The 22,451-nt window shown below is 39.1% G+C and overlaps 1 long non-coding RNA gene across 1 annotated transcript; it reads right to left on the bottom strand.

The window, feature by feature from the left end:
• Positions 1–8,337: 8,337 nt before the first annotated feature.
• LOC118802845 lies at positions 8,338–15,252 on the bottom strand. The gene is made up of 3 exons (XR_005006787.1): positions 15,181–15,252; positions 9,180–9,236; positions 8,338–8,411 (listed from the first exon to the last, which is right to left on the bottom strand). It is a non-coding gene; the product is annotated as an uncharacterized LOC118802845 (long non-coding RNA).
• Between the last annotated feature and the right edge of the window lie 7,199 nt (positions 15,253–22,451).

Below are 22,451 nucleotides of genomic sequence, written 5' to 3'. Positions count from 1 at the left end.
TTTGATAAAGATAGTCTCTCACCTTTCCTTTTGAAACAGCATCTCAGTAGAAACAGAGCCAAAACTATCACCAGCACCCCGACCAGCACAGCAGAACCAATAATGAAACCTACAGTCAGAAGAGACGTGGTATAAATTTCTGGATCTAGAATATAAGATCTAGAAATGAGTGAGAGATTCTGTGCTGTGCAGATTGGAGGATTTTCCACTAGAGCTCTAACGCTCTAGTGCTGTTGTGTTAGGGATGTGCTTACATAGGGTAACTACATAGCTAACTTTAGGATTTGCTAGATTATTTGTACCACCTGGAGTTCCAAAAACATTTCAACATTTTAATGATTCTATGATTAAAAACTTAGACAAAATTTGGCGTCATATATTATTATTATTATAGACTTTAATAGTAGGATACAGTACTAATTTATTTATGTTTATTTCCACTATCCAGGGGTTTAAAAAGTGGACCTTCAATCAGTTAAATTGTATAAGATTGGCTAAATGTTTTTCTAACATCTGTTTCCCTATAGTGGCATAAAGCCTTCATACCTATTCAATAGAGCAACACTGTTTTTAATACAAGGTAACTAAAGCGTATTTTTAGTCCAATATTTTATGGCCTCTGGTGATTAGTTAATAAACAGTCAATTCAATCTTTAGTCTGTCATTTATGGTTTTCCAAAAATGCTTCATGTTAACATGTAGGTAAAATACAGGGTTGTTGAATGAATTGAAATAGTAAAGTCTGTGAATATACTGAGTGAAAATATAACATTTCCATGCCTGGAAAAAAACATGAGAGTTTACTGAGTGAACCTGTTTTGTATCATGTTGCACCTTTTTTTGCCCTTTGGAAAAGAATTAATTCTGCATTGTGCAGGAATGTTTTACTGTGTATCCAAGATTAGTCAACTACACTTTTGAATGACTTCTGAACTCATGTTCAGATGAAGGTGAAGTTTTGTTCTCAACGATCAAATGAAAAATGACAAAATGAAGATACAAGGTTTTGTTCTGTCAGCAGAGACGGGGCTGTTACTCAGTCATTAGCTTAGCAGCGGTTTAGTGTTAGTTTAACGCAGGTAGTTTAACTTCAGTGGTTTAACCCGCAGCTGCATGTTAAATTGCAACTGCACCAGTATGTTTAGGTGTATACAGTAAATCAGTCTGCTGTACTGAGGTGGGTATACGCCGTATACCTGCTTATCTGCATGACACTAATGCTTTTTAGTCTGTGCAGAAGACTCATCAGTTGAAACTAGAAAACGGTAAAAACTGTACTACTTGGTTATTTAGAGAATATATTTCAAAAACCATCTGAATGTTTCATGTTTAGACACAATATAGATCCTTAATAATGCTTCCTGTTTCATATCCATTTACTGACTCTGAGGAAGAACAGAGAACACATTTTCAGGGTTGACGTAAACAGGAGTCGTCACAGTGATCAGAACAGCTGATCTGGACAAAAGACCATTAGAGCCTCAGGGGACACACATGCTTAAAGCAAGATCAGTGGTTTCTCCCACCCCCCATTTTAATACAGTAATAAAAACATTAAAACTACCATCCATCAGTTCATTTACACTTACAGCTCACATTACCAGCCTTTTCAAGCCTAACCAACACAGCAATGTAAGTCACACACAGTCTGTGCGTCTCACTCACTGTACACAATGCAGTGTCTTTCATTTCAGCACTACTCGTATTTTAAAATGCATCAACTAAAACTGTGTCACTCACTCAAAGAAGGGTCCATGACTTTTTTCAAATGAATGATCAACTGGCATGAAACTGAATGACAATGAGTGGATTAAATGAGGGTTTACAGTGAAGTGCTGCTCAGTTAGAGAGGCCCCTTCTGCACCGGGACCTGTGGATGCCTCTCCAAAAGACCCCCTTCACCTGCAAAGCTCCGCATCAGCATGAAGCCTCGAATGCACTGCTGCACTGACCTGACTCTCTGCCTCTTAATGAGCCACTTTACTTACCTCACCAATAGACTGTGACCAACCCACAGAGGGCAGCTACATCGTTTTCACTCGTGTTGAACTCCACAGTTTGACAATCGACTGGTACGAGACCCACATCCCACACAGTTTCCCTTATAAGTCAATATCTCCAGCTTCTCTAAACAGAACATTCTGGAAAGCCTGATCAAGACTGTAATGATAAACGCTTCCTCTAGTTAAGTACGATACCTCAGGGTGTGTTTAATTAAGCAACATAGCGTTTAATTAAAACACAAACGTCCACAAATCATCTTGACAGAAGGTTTAAGGGTCTAGGTATGAAATATTAAAACATCAGAGAGGAAAATGTGTTTCAACTACTATAATTTTGCCTTAAACCTCCGTAAAACCGTGTCTTTAGTAGGTGTGAGGTAAACTTCAGTTAAACCTGAGATGCAGCAACATCTTTCAGGTGACACAGCAGTTCAACAAATAACTCTGGTTAACCCCTACATCACAGCTAAGATAATGGCAGAGCAATTGCCCCAATTTGTCTAGGTGTGTATACAGTAAATCCGTCACTCAGAGGTGGGTTTACGCCGTATACCTGCTTATCTGCATGACGCTAAAGCTTTTGTAGTCTGTACAGAAGGAAACTCACACCATCCAACACAGATTCAGGATTTGGGTGTTACTAAATAGGTACAGACCAGAAATGACGTCAAATGGAACAGAAACAAATACCTTCTGTGGAAGAGCCTGGACTCTCTGTAGAGAGAGAGGAAATAAAAGTGTAGGTGAGAAAGAGAGCATGAAGGATCATTAAACAGTGCAGAATGTACATCCTGAATCTGATTCATCCATCATCCATAGTCAGTGCTGAAATATGTGAATACAAAATTAAATAACTACTAACAGAGATACAGGAATCACCCATAAGCTGAAAGCAGACCAAGTAAAACTGTCGAAAATGTACTACTTGGTTATTTAATCTCACAAACAGGTGACGGCAGCGGCTCTGAGAGGAGCGTGTTCTGTCATTTCACTGTTACCTGTTGTCGTAGGTGAAGGTGTGCTGTCTGGAGGAGAAAAGCAAAATCATATATTAGAGAATGTTTTAAAAACCATCTGAATGTTTCATGTTTAGACACAGTATAGATCCTTAGTAATGCTTCCTGTTTCATATCCATTTGTTATTAATTATAATAACTAATATAATAATTAGTTATTAATGCTTTAAGAGAGATCAGCCACAGCAGTCACCAACCGCATTTACAGTACCAGACATGATGTTATCACTCATCACTACAGCATCAGCACTGCTGACAGTAATATGTTACTAAGTTAGCTGAGCAGCTCTCATTCTGGAGCTGCAGCTGACAGCTCTGGCTTTTCATACTATATTTATCTTTTATCTAATACATATTAAGATAACCCCTGAGGATTATAAAGTCTGATTTACAGTTTAGTTAATTTCACTGGTTATCGTTGTTTAATATATACACTCACTAAACTGTACCTTCAAGGTGGCATCTTTAGTATCTTTAGTATCTTTAGTTAGGGAACAGAGCTGTCATATTCTGTTGCAGTCATATTTTTAATTGTATTCACTTTATATATATATATATATATATATATATATATATATATATATATATATATATATAAATATATATATAAATATATATATATATATATATATATATATATATATATTATTTATTTATTTTTATACAGCAGTCTTCATTTTATTACAGTGGAGTACATTATATGATGTAATTATTTTTTCCAGTCAGTGATCAAAACACAAGTATGTTCCAGAAACTACTGCTGTGTCTGAGATCATCACCCAAAACAAAACAGATTTTACATTAAACAAAACTTCAGTTACGTTGAATATTTTTACATTATTTCATGCTACAAACACCCACATGGGGTTCCCACTCACGTTTACTATCAATCACACCTTCTTTCTACACTACTCATAAATCCACAGTTGGATTAGCAAATCTACAAATTACATTACTACTATTATTCATGCACATTATAAAACAGTCTATATGTTCCTGTTTCTTGGTGAGGTTATTTATATAGTACTGCATAGTGATTCTACTTGGCCATGTTGACTTAATTTATGTGTAGCAAATTGCTAGTGTTTAACTTCTTGGTCCCTAATGTGCTCAAATTCTAAGGTTTATTATGAATTAACTAATAACAGTGTAAACTGATTGAGTTATTAATAGGTTATGAGAGTATAAAATATAAGTGTGAAATGACCCAAAATACTTCAAAGTCACTGAGATTAATGAATCAGACTGACTCATTAACACATTAGTATTCAGAGCTCTGAGCTGTGTTGACCACTGACATTTACACCGCCTTTACGTTTAGCTTTACAGAATAGATGTTTGCTTTTACTAAGGCAAAAACAACAACAACAAAAACAACAACAACAATAATAATAATAATAATGTTTCATATATTGTCTTTCTCATACCCCAGATCACTTAATAAAAACAATGTGCAAAAAAGAAAAGAATGTACTGGATGAAGTGAAACATCTCTTTGTAGGTATAAAGTGGAGCTGAGGGCTGATTAAAGGTTAAAAGTTACAGTAGTAAATCCCAGAGTCAGAGAGAGTGAGGTTCTTTATCACCAGTGATGAATCACTGTTTAATACACTGTATCTGTTTTCTGGATCAGGTCTGTGTTTCTGGGTGATTTTTCCATTTTCACCACCGTTAGCTTGGCACTAACTTAACACTGTTAATCCAATAGAATGCTAGCAGAAAATTGCATCACTGTACTGTACTGTAGTGTTACAGAGTGAAGGGTTCTAGCACTTGATGTTAGAACCAGTGAGGGAACAAATTACAATGACAGGTCTCTACTATCTCACGTCTCCCTCTCCAGGCCTTCACTCCTCAGTGACTTCACACTCAGTGTGATGTCAGAGGGGGTTCAGGGGAGAGGCTGATGGGTATTTGGTTGCTGTGATGTAATGTAGTATTTAAAGTGAGAGTGCTGGGTAAGTAAAGCACATTGTAGCAGTGATTCTAGGCTGGACGGCCTGTTTGGAGCATCTGAATTTCATCTGAATATTCAGGACTGAAGCCCTGAAGACGCAGCTCTAACAGCACCAGTGCTGAGAAATGGAAATCCCATAAATAAACTCTGTATCTGTCTTTACTGTCTCCAAGCTGGGACTGACTTCTTTGGCACTGACAGTATAACATGTTATTTAACACCCCTTATAATGCATTATATTAACAGTTCATAATGTATAATAAATGTGGCTATAAAGTGTAATTCATTCTTATAAATGTTTATAACCATGTTTATAATGCCTTATGAATGCATTATAACATGTTATAAATCTGTTTATAGATGCTTACAAATGTGACATTCATAGAAAGTGTTACCAATAAAACATATAATTTTGAGGAAAGATTTGTTTTCCAGAGCATCACAACATCCACGGTATGATAAGTCTTCAGGGAGGTGCTTGTCAGAATTTGATGATGGCAGGCTGAACATAATTTGAGGTAAACAAATTACAGGCAGAAGAATCATGAAATAGGATAAGAACAATAAATAATTTGGACTAGATGTGACAGACTGTCATACTACTCATTAGAGAGACACTGAAAGTTTGGGCCTACATTTTAGTTTAAATGCCCACCAGTGGTTGGATATTAAGGCCACAGAGCGCTGCAGTGTGGCATCCTGTAACAAAGCACAGCTATACTAGAACACATCGCAGTGAGAGTGACGACAAACATCGAGTTGAAGTTCATTTTGTAACACCATGTCAATGAGCATCTATAAACACATTCACAACATGTTGTAATGCATTAAGAAGGTGTTATAAACATGCTAATAAATATTTATAAAATTGAATTACATTTTATAGCCACATTTATTATGCATTATGAATTGTTAACATAATACTTCATAAGCTGTTCATAACAGTCTCAGCTTGCAGAGTGCAATATGACTAACAAACCTGTCTACACATAAACACTCACAGCATTTATTTATTATTATGGGTGTAGATTATTATGTACTATTAAAACACCATTATAAGAGCTTGTAAGTTGTAAGTGAGACATATAAGTTTACTCACGTCCATGGCATTTCCAGTATTTTATTTCTCAGCACAGACATCGTCCTTTGACGCTTAAGTCCCAAATAATTCGATGCCAGCCCTGAACAAATTGTCCAGCTCAGAGTTATTAACATGATGCAAACTCTAAAAACAATGCCTTACCTATGTTTAACCTCTTGTTCCTTAATATGCTCAAACTCTAAGGATTATGCAGTAACTAATAATACTATAAAATGACTGAGTTATTATTAGGTTATGGGTGTGAGTAACTGGACATGTGATATCACCCACACTTCTTTAGAGTCACTGAGGTTAATGAGTCAGACTAACACATTAGCATTTACTGCCTTTACATTTAGCTTTACAGGATGGATTTATTTGTCACTGTGGGTATAGACTGTTACTGAGAGACATATGATATTATAACCCTATTATAAGAGCTTGTAAGTTGTATTTGTCAGCTGTAAGTAAAGTGAAACATATATGTTTATTTACTCCATGGCATTTCCCATATTTTATTCCTCATCCATAAGACTGTCAGGGCTGGGCCTTCAGGGATTCAGCCCTGAATTTTTTCATGCCAGCCCTGAACAAGTTCTGGCTTCTAGGCATGGAGAGTGAGAGGTAAGTCAGTAGAGAGCTATCATTGTTATCTATATAACATGAGGCACTAGAAAGTAGGCTTTGTTTGTCTGATTATCATCACTACAGTAATGTTAATTTTTGTTAGCATTCTATTGGATATGCAGTGTTAAGTTAGCGCTAAGCTAACAGTGGTGTACAACTAGTGGTGTAAACACTACTAGTGACACCACTAGTTTAAACTGACATTTAAAGCTTATAATGTGCTTCACTTTGTATATTGCAGTGTTTCACTAAATCCTTCAGTAAATCTTTCAGAACCTAAAGCCTCACTCTTAACACTGGAGGGGCTTTTAGTATAAAACATGCCTCACTTTACTCAGAGCTGACAAATACGACTTATAAGCCCTTATAATGCTGTTATAATATACATCTATACCCCCAATATCTAACAATCCACTCCCCTAATGGCAAATAAGTTCTGTGTGTTTATGACTGGGCAGGTTTGTCAGTCATAATGCAAGTTGGGACTGTCTTATTTGGCAAAATACATGCATATTAAACATGGCTATAAAATGAAATGCATCTTTGTACATTTTTATAGCCATGTTTCTGGTGCCTTATGAATGCATTATAATGTGTTATGTGTTCATAGGTTCATAAAAACATTTATAGAGAGGGTTACAGTTCATTTTTACACTCTACTTATCTAATAAATCTTTCAACATTATCACATTTAGTATCAGTTTACTGCCTCTTCACAAACTCACTGTTTTTGAGTTGAAAAACGTGATAACGTTAGCAATTCTCTGTTTATCTAAAGACAGACTGTCTTTCTCTCTGTGAATTTTGGGCTGCATGCGGTTTACTGTGGCTTTCTGTGGTCTTGAAATGGCTTTATTTTAATGTGGTAATGACAGATTGATGAGTGGTGCTGGGAACAGAGTCAGCAAGTGTCACTGTGTGAACTGTAAATGCCAGCGCTGGTGTGCAGACCTTCCTTAAAAACAATGATTTCCATACTTTGGATGCTGCGTGACACCAGCCTTTAGTGTAACTGACTGCTGATCTAACTAAGACCTTATGACTTGATTGTGAGCTCTTAGTTGACTGAAACATGGTCCAGGCTGATACTGGCTGGACTGTCTGAGATATATATTTTACAGTACTCTCTGCAGTACCACACAGCGTTTGTCAAAACTTGCATTACCATCAAAGCTAAAGAGTACAGTGGCCTCTTGTTATCTTGGGAAAGTTGGGCAGTGTGTATTTAAAAAGGATGGAAACCCATTCCTGTATGAACTTTGCTGAGTCATGAAGCGGTTTATCATGTCATATTCCGGTTAAACAGCGCTGATATCAACGTAAACGCGTCTACACATGGCCTAGACTTTTAGCAATTGTTGCTGCCGTTTTCACACAGGTACTCAAATACTCATTCCCAATACATGCGACACTGCCTTTAGATTTGGTCTGGTCGAAATAAGGCCCCTTAGCGGACAGCTGACTTATGTTGCCTTCAGAATAGGACAGCCTTCATCTCAGGAGCGCAGAAATGCTGCCGTAAAATGGTGCCTACTTAGACAGCTGCCTCCTGATTGGCCTGTACTATATATTCTAGACATTTCTGAGAACAGAGGTTTCTGGGTAAGCTGTAGCTCATTCAGTACATTCACTCTAGTGGAAAAGTGAAGTCTTACTTGGTTGTTGGGTAGATGTAGATGTAGATGTGCTAGATGTCGATATTGGTGTAGTTCCTTTGGTTGTTGACTCTGTAACACAGAAAAGACAGAAGGCTGTAATGATGATATGCAGTGTTAAGTTAGCGCTAAGCTAACAGTGGTGTACAACTAGTGGTGTAAACACTACTAGTGACACCACTAGTTTAAATTCTGACATTTAAAGCTTATAATGTGCTGCACTTTGTATATTGCAGTGTTTCAGTTAATCCTTCAGAACTTAAAGACTCACTCTTAACACTGGAGGGGCTTTTAGTATAAAACATGCCTCACTTTACTCAGAGCTGACAAATACAACTTATAAGCCCTTATAAGTTGTTATAATATACATCTATACCCCCAATATCTAACAATCCACTCCCCTAATGGCAAATAAGTTCTGTGTGTTTATTACTGGGCAGGTTTGTCAGTCGTAATGCAAGTTGGGACTGTCTTATTTGGCAAAATACATGCATATTAAACATGGCTATAAAATGTAATGCATCTTCGTAAATTTTTATAGCCATGTTTCTGGTGCCTTATGAATGCATTATAATGTGTTATGTGTTCATAGGTTCTTAAAAACATTTACAGAGAGGGTTACAGTTCATTTCTACACTCTACTTATCTAATAAATCTTTCAACATTATCACATTTAGTATCAGTTTACTGCCTCTTCACAAACTCACTGTTTTTGAGTTGAAAAACATGATAACGTTACAGAGGTTTCTGGGTAAACTGTAGTTCATTCAGTACATTGGGTCCAGTGGAAAGGCATATTCTTAACTTGTTTTTGAGTAGGTGTCTCTTTAGATCTACTACCTGTAGATGTAGATGTGCTAGATATAGATGTTGGTGCAGTTCCTTTGGTTGTTGACTCTGTAACACAGAAAAGACAGAAGGCTGTAATGATGATCTCTCTGATTTCAGTTCTAAACTCTACTGCACAATGCAGAAGAACACAAATGAAATGTTCAAACTGACCAGTTTGTGCCTTGACTAAGAGTCAGAGCAGCAAACAGGTTTGTTTTTTATGCCGTGTGGAAAGGTTTTCATCCCAGCTCTGTACCTCAGCCCCAATGAACAGCAGTAAAAGAAACTAGAAGAGAATTAAATTTACCACAAAAAAAATATCTACACTTGGATCTGTCACAGGGGTGAGCAGTTCTGATCCTGGAGACCTGCCACCCTGGAGAGTTTAGCTCTAACATACACTATATGGTCAAAAGTATGTGGACACTCCTCCTGTTGAGTTCAGGTGTTTCAGCCACACTCATTGCTAACACGTGCATAAAATTAAGCTTTGCAGTCTCGATAGACAAACACTGGCAGTAGAGGGTCGTACTGATGAGGTCAGTGGACATAGGATGCTGCCTCTGCCACAAGTCAGTCTGTGACATTTCTGTCCTGCTAGATCTGCCCCTGTCAACTATAAGTGCTATTATTGTGAAATGGTAGCAGCTAGGAGCTTTATAGAAAAAGCAGTGGAGGAAATGCTGACTGTTTCTCAGCCTTTCAGTGCACAAAAAATGTGCTTGCAGTTCTGATGTAAGTAGCTGTTAGTAGTTCATTTCTTTTTATTGTGCACAATAGTGAATAGTGTTTTTGTAATTTTGTATTTTGCTATTTGTTTAAAGGGGAGATCAGTTAGATTTCTGTTTACACATGCAAAAAAGTCTGGTCTTGCCTAACATCCAGTCAGAAGCACAATATTATAATAATAATTCATCACTTCTCATATCGACATGGTGATTTCCAACAGCTTTATGAAACATTTTACGTCAATGTCATGCAGCTCTAACATACATTACAATTGTATAATTATATCAGATCTGCATACAGAATACCAGAACATTAGAATAACTTTGTCTGTAATAGTATTTTACAGTGCCCTGCACAAATATTGGCACCCCTGGTAATCATGAGCACAAACTGTAACAAATATTCTTAATTACTTATTCTTTTCATATTTCACTCAGAATATTAGCAAAAATCCAACCTTTACTAAAAGTATAATGATTGAAAGAAAAAAACACATCCTGAAATATTCTTTTTTTCTAAATCTGTGTGCCACAATTGTTGGTGCCCTCTCAGGAAATGTACTGAAGTGATTTGAAACATATCTGAAAGGAAGAAAATATTTAATTAGTATAGGAAAACATCTCTCTGAAGAGTATGATTTTTGTGGTGTACCACAGAGCTCCATACTAGGCCATTTTATTTTTATTATATATGTCACATATATGTTATTTAGATGAACTGTTTTAATCTGTAAAACTAAATTATACTAGTTCCCTGAATAAACAGGCAGCCTGTCTGTCAAGCATTATTACATGGATTTTTTAACTAAATAAAAATAAGATAAATCAGATTCGGGAGTAATATTTAATTGAACATTATCATTTAAATCACATCCTGAGCAAATTACAAAAACATTTAAGAAACATAGTCAGGCCTTTTCTCACGCTGCATGATACTGAGAACCTGACACATGCTCACACACGCCTTAGTCTTTAGTGGTTTACCAGAAACCACAGTAGACCAACTGCAACTCGTTCAGGATGCTGCAGCTACAGTAACAACACGTACTAGAAGGACAGAACATACTACACCGTTTAGCTTCACTGCACTGGCTGCCTGTTTCTTCTAGAACTCATTTTCAGATCCTTTTGTTGGATTTTAAAGCTCTTGGTTGATTAGCACCAAAATACATCTCAGAATACCTGACAGAACACGTTCCAGGAGTATTTACAGGTCATCAAGTTTTGGCCTGCTAAACGTTCCAAAAATGAAGTATAAAAAGTGGAACAGCTTTCTGTCATTAGGCTCTGACACACTAGATATACGCTGGCTTTTCATTAGTAATGACTGCTTCATCTTAGATATATAGTTTGGTTTAATTGCTGTAAGACAAATATCCAATTATCAATATGAGTAATACACATCAAAGTTTGACAGATATACTTCACTATGAAAGTGTGGAGGGCCAATGCCCCAAATACACTATATGGCCAAAAGTATGTGGAAACCTGGCCATCACGCCTATATGAGCTTTCTGGACATCCCATTCTAAATCCATAGACACTAATATGGAGTCGGCCCCCCTTTGCAGCTCTATCAGCTCCCACTCTTCTGGAAAGCTTTCGACAAGATTTTGGAGAGTGTCTGTGGGAATTTGTGCCCATTCATCCAGAAGAGCATTTGTGAGGTCAGACACTGATATTGGGCGAGAGGGCCTGGCTCACAACCTCTGTTCTAGTTCATCCCAAAGGTGTTCAGTGGGTATGAGGTCAAGGCTCTGTGCTGCCCACCGGAGTTCCTCCACACCAGATTCATCCATCAGACTGACAGATAGTGATGAGTGATTAATCTTGCCAAAGAACATGTTTCCACAGCTCCAGTGGCGGCGTGACTTACTCCACTCCAGCCGACACTTGGCATTGTGCATTTTGATCTTAGGCTTGTTTGCAGCCACTCAGCCATGGAAACCCATTTCATGAAGTTTCAAATGCACAATTCTTGTGCTGTTGTTGCTTCGAGGCATTTTAAAAGTCTTTAGTGAGTCAGACAACACAGCAGAGGCAGTTTTTAGGCCCAACGCTGATTCAGCACTTAGCGGCCCCTTTTTATTATCACACTTTTTATTTTAGACAAAAAAGGATCTAAAGAAAGGATCTAAACAGAGAAGAATAGATTCTAACATGATTCACTCCCTATGCTGATTAATGCTGAATGGACTAAGACGTTCCACTGCAGTTCTAAAGGAGAACAGGGACTTTTCCCGACTTCACACTGTTTTCCTCGAGTTGGCTTCTGGTAGACACTTATTGAAGTAACAACACTTTTACTTTGGTATGGTTTTAGGTTACTAATCCAAATCTGTATACCATGATTTTCATAACGTGAGTTTAGATTGAGCTGAAGAAACACAGACACAGAAGTGCACAGTGCAGAGAGTGCAGGCCTGCAGAACGTGGGTTAAAGCACACACCTGTGGACACTACAGCTGCTTTGAGTTCAGTTTAAAAGCTGACCACCTGCACTACTGTCTCTACAAATGAAACCACAGCTGAAGTTCCTGTTGCAGAATGCTTGTTGTAGACACTGTCTGTTCAGAGACAGCACACTGTGTGGGACTGTTTATGCAGCTTTTAGTGCAAGCCCTAGTAGCCATTCTACTGCCAGAATAGAAATCTGCCCAATTAAAAATAAGATTTTTAAGTACTATAATCATATAAAATATGTGTCTCAATAATTATATTTAAAAAATGTAATGTATAAAACTATGTTAAGCTGCTAGTGAGCAATGAAGGGTGAAAGGAGGGGAGGTGAGAACCCCCTGCTGTAAAAACAATCCACACCTTCTCACAAAGACGGCCGAGCTGAGATAAAATGATCAACTGCAGCTTTCTTCATATCAAACAATCTGGTACAACTGACATATTAAAAAACAGCATTTAAACAATATAAAAACATTTTATTAATATTGACCTGTCTGCTCAGCTACAAGGATGAAAATCCAATTTCTGTCATTTGAATATGTTCCACCAGCATTACAACTGAGGGACCTTCAAAACAGCATTGGATTTATGGCTACTGTGAAAAAGGGCTAAACAAGAAAAGAAGACTCACCTGTTGCCTCAGGTATCTGGGTTTGACCATCTCCACTGTAATTTTCACTGGAGTTCCCTGAAGAACAGCAGGAGACATCAGGAGGATCAATGGCAAAGCTCTCATCCGCTAAACAGATTTTCTCAGGTTAAATATCTGAACAGCCTAATTTGTAAACAGAGCTGAACTCTCTGCTGTCACAGAGTAGCAGTTAAATCAGTCGGTCTTCCATCATAGAGCTGAATAGAAACTTGTTGCTGTCTGAGATCAGCAGCAGGACACTTTAGTTGTGGTCACTTGGTGGTTTAAACTGCTCTGAGTCTGTTTTCATTTTTCCTAGCTAGTGTTCCAGAACCTACAGCTGTACCTGAGGTTGTCTACCACCCAACAGCTCTGGGTCTTACACCTTTGTTAGAGTTTCGGTAGAGTTGGGGGTAGATAACCTACTGAATTAGTTCACACTGAGGTGGCGAGAGAGATATTTACAAAAATGATAAACTACTTAAATTCAAGGCATTAATAGCGATAGCAATAAGCTAAATATATACAAAATCATTATTTTTAAGGTACTTTCTATTGGGAGGTGTCTGTCCTAAACCCTAACCTCTAAATTTACACTTCTGAAAATAATATTTAATTTTTTTTTCCTTCTTCAGTGTAGTTTAAAGACATTTTTGATTTCTTTTAAAGTGAAGTTGAAAACATTAGATTTATCATTCAGTTTATTTTTTGGACAAAAAACTCAATATAGGGGCCCCCGAGTGGCCCTGTCATCAAGAGATCGGGAGTTTGCTCCCTGGTGATGCTACAGCCGTCCGTAACCGGGAGTCCAAGAGAACACAATTGGCCTCGTTGTCTCTGGGTGGGTAGGATGGCCCCTCCTTCTCCCCCCATCACCCAGTCCTATGCTAGTCAGCACAGAGGTCTGTTAGCTGGCAGTTGGTGCTTTCCTCTGAACGGATTCAGCTGTCTAGTGACGTTGCGTGAGCAGCAGTTTGAAAAGATGCAGTGGCGCTTCACAGGACTCAGAGGAAGCCTGTATTAGCCTCGGTCATTACCCATAGCTCATGATCATAGGTGAGGGTCGGGATGTAGACTGACCGGTAAACCACTACAGTCCAGTACAGTGACCACATTACTGCTGTCGCCTGTCCCAGCCTGCGGCCGATCTCACCATCCCTCTTCCCATCATTCGTGAACAAGACCCCGAGATACTTAAACTCCTCCACCTGGGGCAGGTCCTCCCACCTTACCTGGAGCGGGCGTGCCATTCTTTTCTGGGCTGTTCTTTCATACTTTAATTCTTTTTATCTTCAATATTGTTGTTAATAACGAATAATTAATATGTACAAATAAAATAGACATTAAAAAGTAATACACTTCCATTGTGTAACCTCTTCTGCTCCAATATCTGTCCACATCTTCAGGCTTATTTTTCATTAACTACATGGACACCTCTCTCTGTTATCTCTGATATCTCTCTATCTTACTCTCTCTCTCTCTGTTCTCCTTCTCTTTCTCTTTCTCTCTCTCTATTATCTCTGCAGATAGACAGGCAGATGCATGGAGATTAGGTTGAAAAGTGCCAGACTGTTCCTTGAATTTCTGAAAAACATATATTTTCAGTGCCTCCATCTACTGACAGCTGAAGAACAGTTTAACAGGGTTTTGGCACTGTTTGTGTTTCCTATGATCTCTAATTATTACCTCTTCTCAAAAGTATATCTAGATTAAAAACTCACTCTGTAAACAGGATTTAGAGAAGTTTATGCCTTTTCTCCAGCAGACTGGACTACTGTAGTGGGCTGCTCAGTGGACCCCACCCAAAAAAACCCAACATATTCAAAATGCACTGCTTATCAGGGCAAAGAGAACTGAGCATATTAGTCCAGTATTAAGAGCCTCACATTGGCTGACAGTTAGTTAAAGAGTTGCTCCTTCTCCTAACACCAGAATCTCTGATCTACTGGAAGAATACAAACCTAACAGGCCTGTCAGATCGAGACTGGTCAGCTAGCAAAGTTTAGAAACTAGAACCGAGCACGGTGAGGCAGCATTTAGGTCTTATGTTGCCCAAAGTTGGAACAAGCTGCCTGAGGGTCTCAGATATCCCTTGATTTTGTTTGGCACTGTGTAAATGTCTCAGTAAATCTGCAGGCCAGTCTGATCTGATCATAATAAAAGTGTCCACAGTGTAAGGTGGTCTACTCACCGGTCTGAGCTGTTTGTATGGGGCCGTAGAGCAGGAGACACATTAAGAATAGAAGATTCATGGTCTTCTGTCTGCACGGAGTGCAGTGAAAGCTATGTCTCTGTTTGGTTTTGATGAGCCAACTACAGGAACTGCCGTTTGCACACTGTCGCACTTTCACAGAAGATTAAAAACCCTGTTCCTTCCGTCTCAAACAGTTTCCTCCTTTCACAATCCACACACACATCAGCACAGAAGCTGAGTTTGAAATTAGCAGAAGCGCCAGTCTGAAATTAACTTTTTACTTTTTTACTCTTTGTGTAGATGGTAGATGGTTCATCTGTTTGGCCTCTCTGATATATTCTAGGTTCATACGGTCTGTTAGAACCAGAAATCAGTGCTGGGCCGCCCTTTACCAGTGTCTCCACTTCAAATGCTGCTTTCATGACAAACAGCTCCTTATTTCTTATGTCATAATTATGCTCAGTATCAGTTCGTTTCCTTGTATAAAGGCAACAAGGGTGCAACCTGGGTGGATTGCCCGCACCCTGGGACAGTATAGCTCCTATGCCAGACTCCAAGGCATCCACATCAACCACAAACAGAGTGAGGTAAACAGGGCTTTCAATTCCCACTTGTCATATCCCTGAGCACTTCATTAATCTTCCACTTACCCCCTTTTCTGAGTTTAGTGAAAATAGCAGATCCTCTAATTAGTTCTAAGGCCGCAGGCTCCAAGGGATGACCCTGTCCCCCGCAACTTCCTCCAGCTCCATTCCTGGGGACCCCAAGCCTCTCCCAGGCCAACTTGGAGATATAATCCCTCCAGCAGGTCCTAGGACAACCCCGGGGTCTTGTCCCGGTCGGCCGTGCCTGGTATACCCCCACCAGGAGGTGTCCAGGGGGCATCAGATGCCCGAACCACCTCAACTGGCTCCTCTCAATGCGGAGGAGTAGTGGCTCTACTTCAAGGTCCTCCCGGATGACCAAGCTCCTCACCCTACCAAGTAGAGTGTAGCCTGCCACCCTGTGAAGAAAGCTCATTTCCACCGCTTGTATTCACAATCTCATTCTTTCGGTCATTACCCACAGCTCATGACCATAGGTGAGGGTTGGGGTGTAGACCGACCGGTAAACAGAGAGCTTTGCCTTATGGCTCACTTCCCTCTTTACCACTACAGTGTGGTACAGTGACCGCATTACTGCTGCCAACTGTCCCAGCCTGCGGCCAATCTCACGATCCCTCTTCCCATCATTTGTGAACAAGACCCCGCGATAGTTAAACTCCTCCACCTGGGGCAAGTCCTTTCCCCTTACCTGGAGTGGGTATGCCATCCTTTTCCGGGCTAGGACCATGGTGAGTGCTGGAGGCATCCATGCAATCCAGCCAAAAGAACAACATTGTCTGCAAATAGCAGAGACGCCACCCTCTGGCCTCCACACATAATGCCCTCCTGACCTCGGCTATGCCCTGACACCCTGTCTATGAATATCATGAACAGCTGTGGAGACAGGGCACAACCCTGGCAGTGTCCAGCGCTAACACTGAAAGAGCCTGACTTAATGCGGAGTATACGAACACAGCTCCCACTCCGGGAGTACAGAGATCGAATGGTTTGGAGTAGTAGCCCCAGCACCCCATACTCCCGGAGGAGTTTTGTCCATAACTGGATCTTCAAATTCAAATTATATCTAAGTGAATGCTGCATGAGAGATTGACTTGAGAGATTGAGGTTTTTTTTTGATAAAATGGCCAATGAGTACAGGTAAGTGCCTAATTATGTATTTTGTGGATTTTTAAAAATGTAAAGTATTAAACTCAAACTTTGCAGCAAAACTTTACTGCAAATGTTAATATTATTAAGAGCGTAACATTGTAACCTATTTTAAATGTTAATAGGAACTGTGAGTCGATGACAATTACAGAGCATAACAAAGCCTCTGACTCTTCAAACCTTGAGCTAACACTCAACAACCATGGGTTCCTCTGAAACCTTGGGTACATTACCTGACTTGTAAATGTTAAAAACTCAGCATCTCACACTATCACATTGTTTTTTTGGGTGACTGAAATATTGGGGATCACACAATAATCGATTAGGGATCAACACTACTCTGCTGAGCTCACTGAACTCTCGCAAACTCTCGTGAACTCTCGTTGCTAGGTGACCCAAATAAACGTGGAGCTGCTGCTGCTGCTGGTTTCTCTGCCGCAGTGAAGAAGCAGCAGGTATGCATGTTTATGTGAGGATCATGGATTTTAGAATGTGGCGAGTTTTAAACATACATAAAAACTTGATTGTGCTCGTGCCTTAAACTCAGCTCATTAAAAAGCTTCGCTCCACCCATGAGTGATTTTTCACCATTTTCTTTGTTTATTTGCTGTATTTTCTGTTTTCATTGGCTGTTGCAGGAATCTGTTCTGATTGAGTTGTTGACCAGTTTACACTAGATTACATGACGAAATAGAGTCATGACGAAAAAATCAAACATGTTTTAAACTCTGACTGGTCTGAGGCCACAAATCTGAATCTGTGCCCCTCACACAGGACTCGATTCTCTCTCCAACTGTCGACTCTGACTGACCCAAAAATGACCTTCAAGCTCACAATTTTCACTGTCTGAAATGTCATTAAGAAATGGCAGTTAAGGGGAACTATGAAGGTCAAGGCAAGATCTGAAAGGCTAAGTAAACTCTCAGAACTGCTTGTATGCTGACCAGAAAGGCAAAGCAAAACCCCCACATGACAGCAAAGGACCTGTAGGGAGGATTCATTGATACAAGAGTGGCGGTGCAGCGTTCTGCTGTGCAGGGTTATTAAACAAAAATTATCTGCATGGAACAGTCATGAAACAAAACAACAACTAGATCAGCCAGAGGCATTTTGGAAATAAGTTCTGTTGATGTGATGAAGTAAAAATTAAACTCTTTGGCCACAATCACTAGACGTATGTTTGGAGACAAAAAGGAGCAGCATTTGGTGAAGAGAACACCTTGACAGCTGTTAAACATGGGGTGGATCTATTATGCTTTGGGGTTGCATGGCAGTCAGTGACCCAGGAAACACTGCACAGGTAGACAGAAGAATGGATTCCACACCTTTTACTTCACAAAACAAAAGTTGCATTACAAGCCACAAACATTTGCAAGCTGTGACATCTGCTAAAGTAGAGGCGTTACTAGGCCTGACTTAGTAGAGCAACCAAACATTTGCACAATTACTGTTTTATTTACTTCTACTAGTTAATGTAATCAGATATAAAATAACTTTGCATTAACATTTGCAGAAAAAATGTTTGAAATGAAATAATAATAAATCGCATCATTTCTGCACATGTTCTGCAATTCTTTTTGCCTTGAAATGTTATTTGGCCAGGATTGCCCAAATTTTGCATGCAACTGTATTTCTTGGTCTCGTACTGTTCGGTCCTGTAAACACTTGTGCGGAGCCCGTCCTGAATGCTGCACAAAGGCCCTGGAAGAACACTGTTTCATTTCACTGTATGCTTCACATGGGCTGACAAATGTCTTCTTGACGTGACATGATAAGCTGACTCTGGTGGGTTAGAGCTGGGGAACATGCAGAGGGTGGGGTTCCCCGGACTATGTTTACTACTAAAGAAGGTGTTAACCACAAATAGAAACTTGTGTGCCACAGCTTACCTCTTTCACTCTAAAGAGAAACGACTAAGATTTGACCTTTTGCTCTGTCAGTATCACTGACTACAGAACAGAAAAACACACAAGGCAGCATGAGCTCTATTATCTGATAAACAATTGAACAGGTAACCAAAACAGAGCAAGTGAGCACAAAGCTCAACTGGTTAATGCACACATTATCAGTCATGCACCCCTCACCCCAGCACCCCACCTCAAATGTAGTTGATCAGCCAAGATATATTTACTACCTAAAGTTTTCCTCTTTCATTTTTATTAGGCAGGGCTGAAAGTAAAGGCTACAAGGCTAATGTAGCTAACAAATAAAGGAAGTGTATGGCCTCAAATTAGCATGGTGCTAACTGCCTGCTTAAATAATCACACTTGCCTCAAACTGTGAAGTTGTTAATCTTTAATAGCCTTGATTTTGTGGTCTCTGACGCTGTATAACCCACATCCCCAAATCACACGATTGACTTAAAGTCACATGGCTCAGAGGATCTCACATTAGACGTGATCTCATAAGATTCCCTCTTTTTCCTAGTTTATATTGAGGGGATGATTATGTACTGTAATCGTATATTCAGTATTATGTGTAATGTGTTTTAATGTGTATGTGATCTGTGTGTTCTGTGTGGACATCCTGGGGGACATTCTGTTCTGTCATTCTTGTCTGTCCCTATATGGCCACTTCTGTTTTCTGTTGCTCTGTGATGTATTGGCTATGCCTAATCTTGATATCAGTCCACCTATTTAAACTGAACTCCTACAATGTTGTGCGTCTCAGCTTATTGTCTGTCTGTGAATAAATGTGTGCATAAAGAAATAAAGTCTACTTCCAGACGCAAGGCTGAGCTCCCTGATTTGATTCCTGGATTCATGAAGAAGGTTAAATTCAATGATATATAAGACCTTTAAGATTTGTCTGTTCTGTGAAACTGAATGGGTGCAGACAGTGATTTAAACTATTATATTAACATGTTCATCTTTTCCTCAGCTTTAAATAAGGAGCATACTGCAAGGCCCAGCCTGCGCCACCAGCCGCCAGCAGAGGGCAACAGCGGTGAGGCATCACAAGTTCAGGGAACTCCATTTTCCAGAAGCCCTTGGGCTGATTAGGCCTGACCTGGAACACCTGTGGACTCCTCTACTTAATGCCGTGATAAACAGCAGCCCTTTGTCATATCTTTGTAGAGGGGTGATCGGTACGGTACTTAGCCCAGGTAGGTATTTAAACAAAAAGACAAGAAAAGGAAATAGAAAAGAAAAGAGGGCTGGAAACACAAAAGAGAGAAACTGCCCCAAAACTACTTAAAAGCTGCAAAAGAAGGCTTGAACATGAAACAGCTCCAAGCCATATAAAAGGTGTTTGCGCCATAAAGAACAAACAGGTGAAACGTAAAGCTGACCTTCCTCTCAGAATTACAGAGGAAGTGTTTTTTTCTTTTTCGATTCTTTTATTTCACGTTTCCTGTTCAGCCTTTGTTTGAGCTGCTTTCATCGTCGGTCTTTTCACGCCGGCACTGCGGTAACTCCTCGGACCGCCAATCAGTACATCAGCGGTTTGAGCCTGGCTCTGGGACACTTCAACTCCAATGTGCACAATCACCAAATTCACACTCCATCACCTCAGTAAATTAATTTAAGACCTTTTCTCACAGGTTTTCCTCTCTGCACTTGGGTCCACCTCCCTGCCGTCCTGTAACACATACTGTTGCTTTTTTTAATGTGGAAGCAACTTCCCCCCACTTCATCTCTCCGACTGTCCCACTACTCAAGTTATAAGCCATGAGGTTAGATAAGAGATGAGGTTAGATTTAAATTCATATTTTACAGTTTTCTTGTACTTTAATTTTTCCCCCTCAGGTCAACTTAACCCCTTAAAATCCCAGGCCTGTTATCACATACGAAGGTCTATTATTCAGTAACTACAGGGACTACAGTGGCTATTCTTAGCCATAATCTGGTGGGACCTGGTCATTTAAGGGGTTAAAACATTGTGTGATTATATACTTATGTATCATAATTAATTTATACCAGATTTTTTTCCCCACTCGCTCTTTAACCCTTAGAACAGCCTGTTTCAGTTACTGTGCCTTTAAGTAACTTCTATATGTAAATGAGTTCTGTTCTGATTGGCTGCCCTGTGTTGTGCCTCATTCAAAAAGCACTCTTAAACTTTAATATGAGTTGGCGGAGCTAAACTGCTGAGATCATTTTCCTGATCACTGCCTTCCTGTAAAATAGAGGATTTAGTGATTTTTGGGGCCGTAGACTAAAAACCGGAATGGGACAATTTTCCACCCTCTTTTATCCTTTAGAATTAGACCCTGTGTGAAGCTGGTTTCACTGGTGGCCAGTATATTAACTTCCAGTGCTACTGATCACCATACCAGAATCCAAACTCTGGTTTTGCTGGTGACCAGCATAAACCAACATAGCTGGTCATTATCCTTATATAACTATATTATATTATGAGAACACTGAAAATATTACATAGAAAAATCGCTGCCTTTTTTTTTAGAAAATGTTTTATATTTATGAATTTTCTAGGACTTTTGATCAGAAAATTTAACTTTACAGAGAGTTTTGTGGAAAATAGTGGCACATTTATAATGGAGATAAAGAAAGAACAAAAAGTTTAAGATAATAAGCAGATCTAACCCTGAAATCTTAGTCTTACTTGAGGGGCACATGAGTTTGGGTGAACTGCAAAATACGGACAAAAATATTATTACTTTTAGATCAATTAAGAACTAAAAATATGTAAATATAGAAAACATCACTTAAAACAAAAAATAAAAAGAACAAAAAATGCAAAGCTAAAATATTTTCACTCAATTCCACTAATTAGCTGATGAGATGAGTCTGGTGTGGTATCTACACCAGGCCTGGGTAATAGGGTGATGTAATCCTAACCCTAACTATCAATGATTGACAAATACTAACCATTATATTACGATAATATTAATATAATGGTCATTATAATTATTTAAAAATATTTTAATGTGTAAAACGTGGGCATGGCTTTGGAAATCACTTGCAGTCTGAGTTGTTGTGTAAAAGGAAATTTCAACCAGATATACAACAGAACATTTTTTTTTTTTCGCATCAAAGGGAGTGTCACTGATTTATTTATTTTCCAAATGTCTGCATAATTAAAAGGTTTTGATATAAAGTTCTTTCAGAGTGGTTCGATGTGAAATTCTCTGTTCTAGATAAACTTGCTCAGTCAGAATAGTCAGGGGTACATGCAGGATGTTGTGAGAAAATAGTCCACAAAGAAAATGTTTTTCAGATTTTCTACTATTTTATCAACATTCCATATAAAACCCCAGAATAAATGAAATCAAAAACCCTTTTACATGCAAAGTTTTGTGGTGATGACCTGTACTGTGTAGGTATTTCTCTCTAACTGTTTACTGTCTCACTCTGTACATGGTGTGTTTTAAAAAGCCTAATGTTTAAACTTTTAGTCAAAATCCTGTTACATCTTCAGAAGTTGCCAACCATCTTTAGTGTTTAGAGAAAGATCCACCAGAGCGACTGGCCCAGCGCTGATACAACTGGCTTAGATATAAGCTCTGATATGAATGGCTGAGCCAGGGGTTACTTTCTTCTTCAACACTACACA

The sequence above is a fragment of the Colossoma macropomum genome, unplaced genomic scaffold (genome assembly GCF_904425465.1).
Source record: "Colossoma macropomum unplaced genomic scaffold, Colossoma_macropomum, whole genome shotgun sequence".
NCBI classification, from domain to species: Eukaryota; Metazoa; Chordata; class Actinopteri; order Characiformes; family Serrasalmidae; genus Colossoma; species Colossoma macropomum.
The sequence above is the reverse complement of the archived record's forward strand: the minus strand, read 5'-3'. Positions and strand labels throughout refer to the sequence as shown.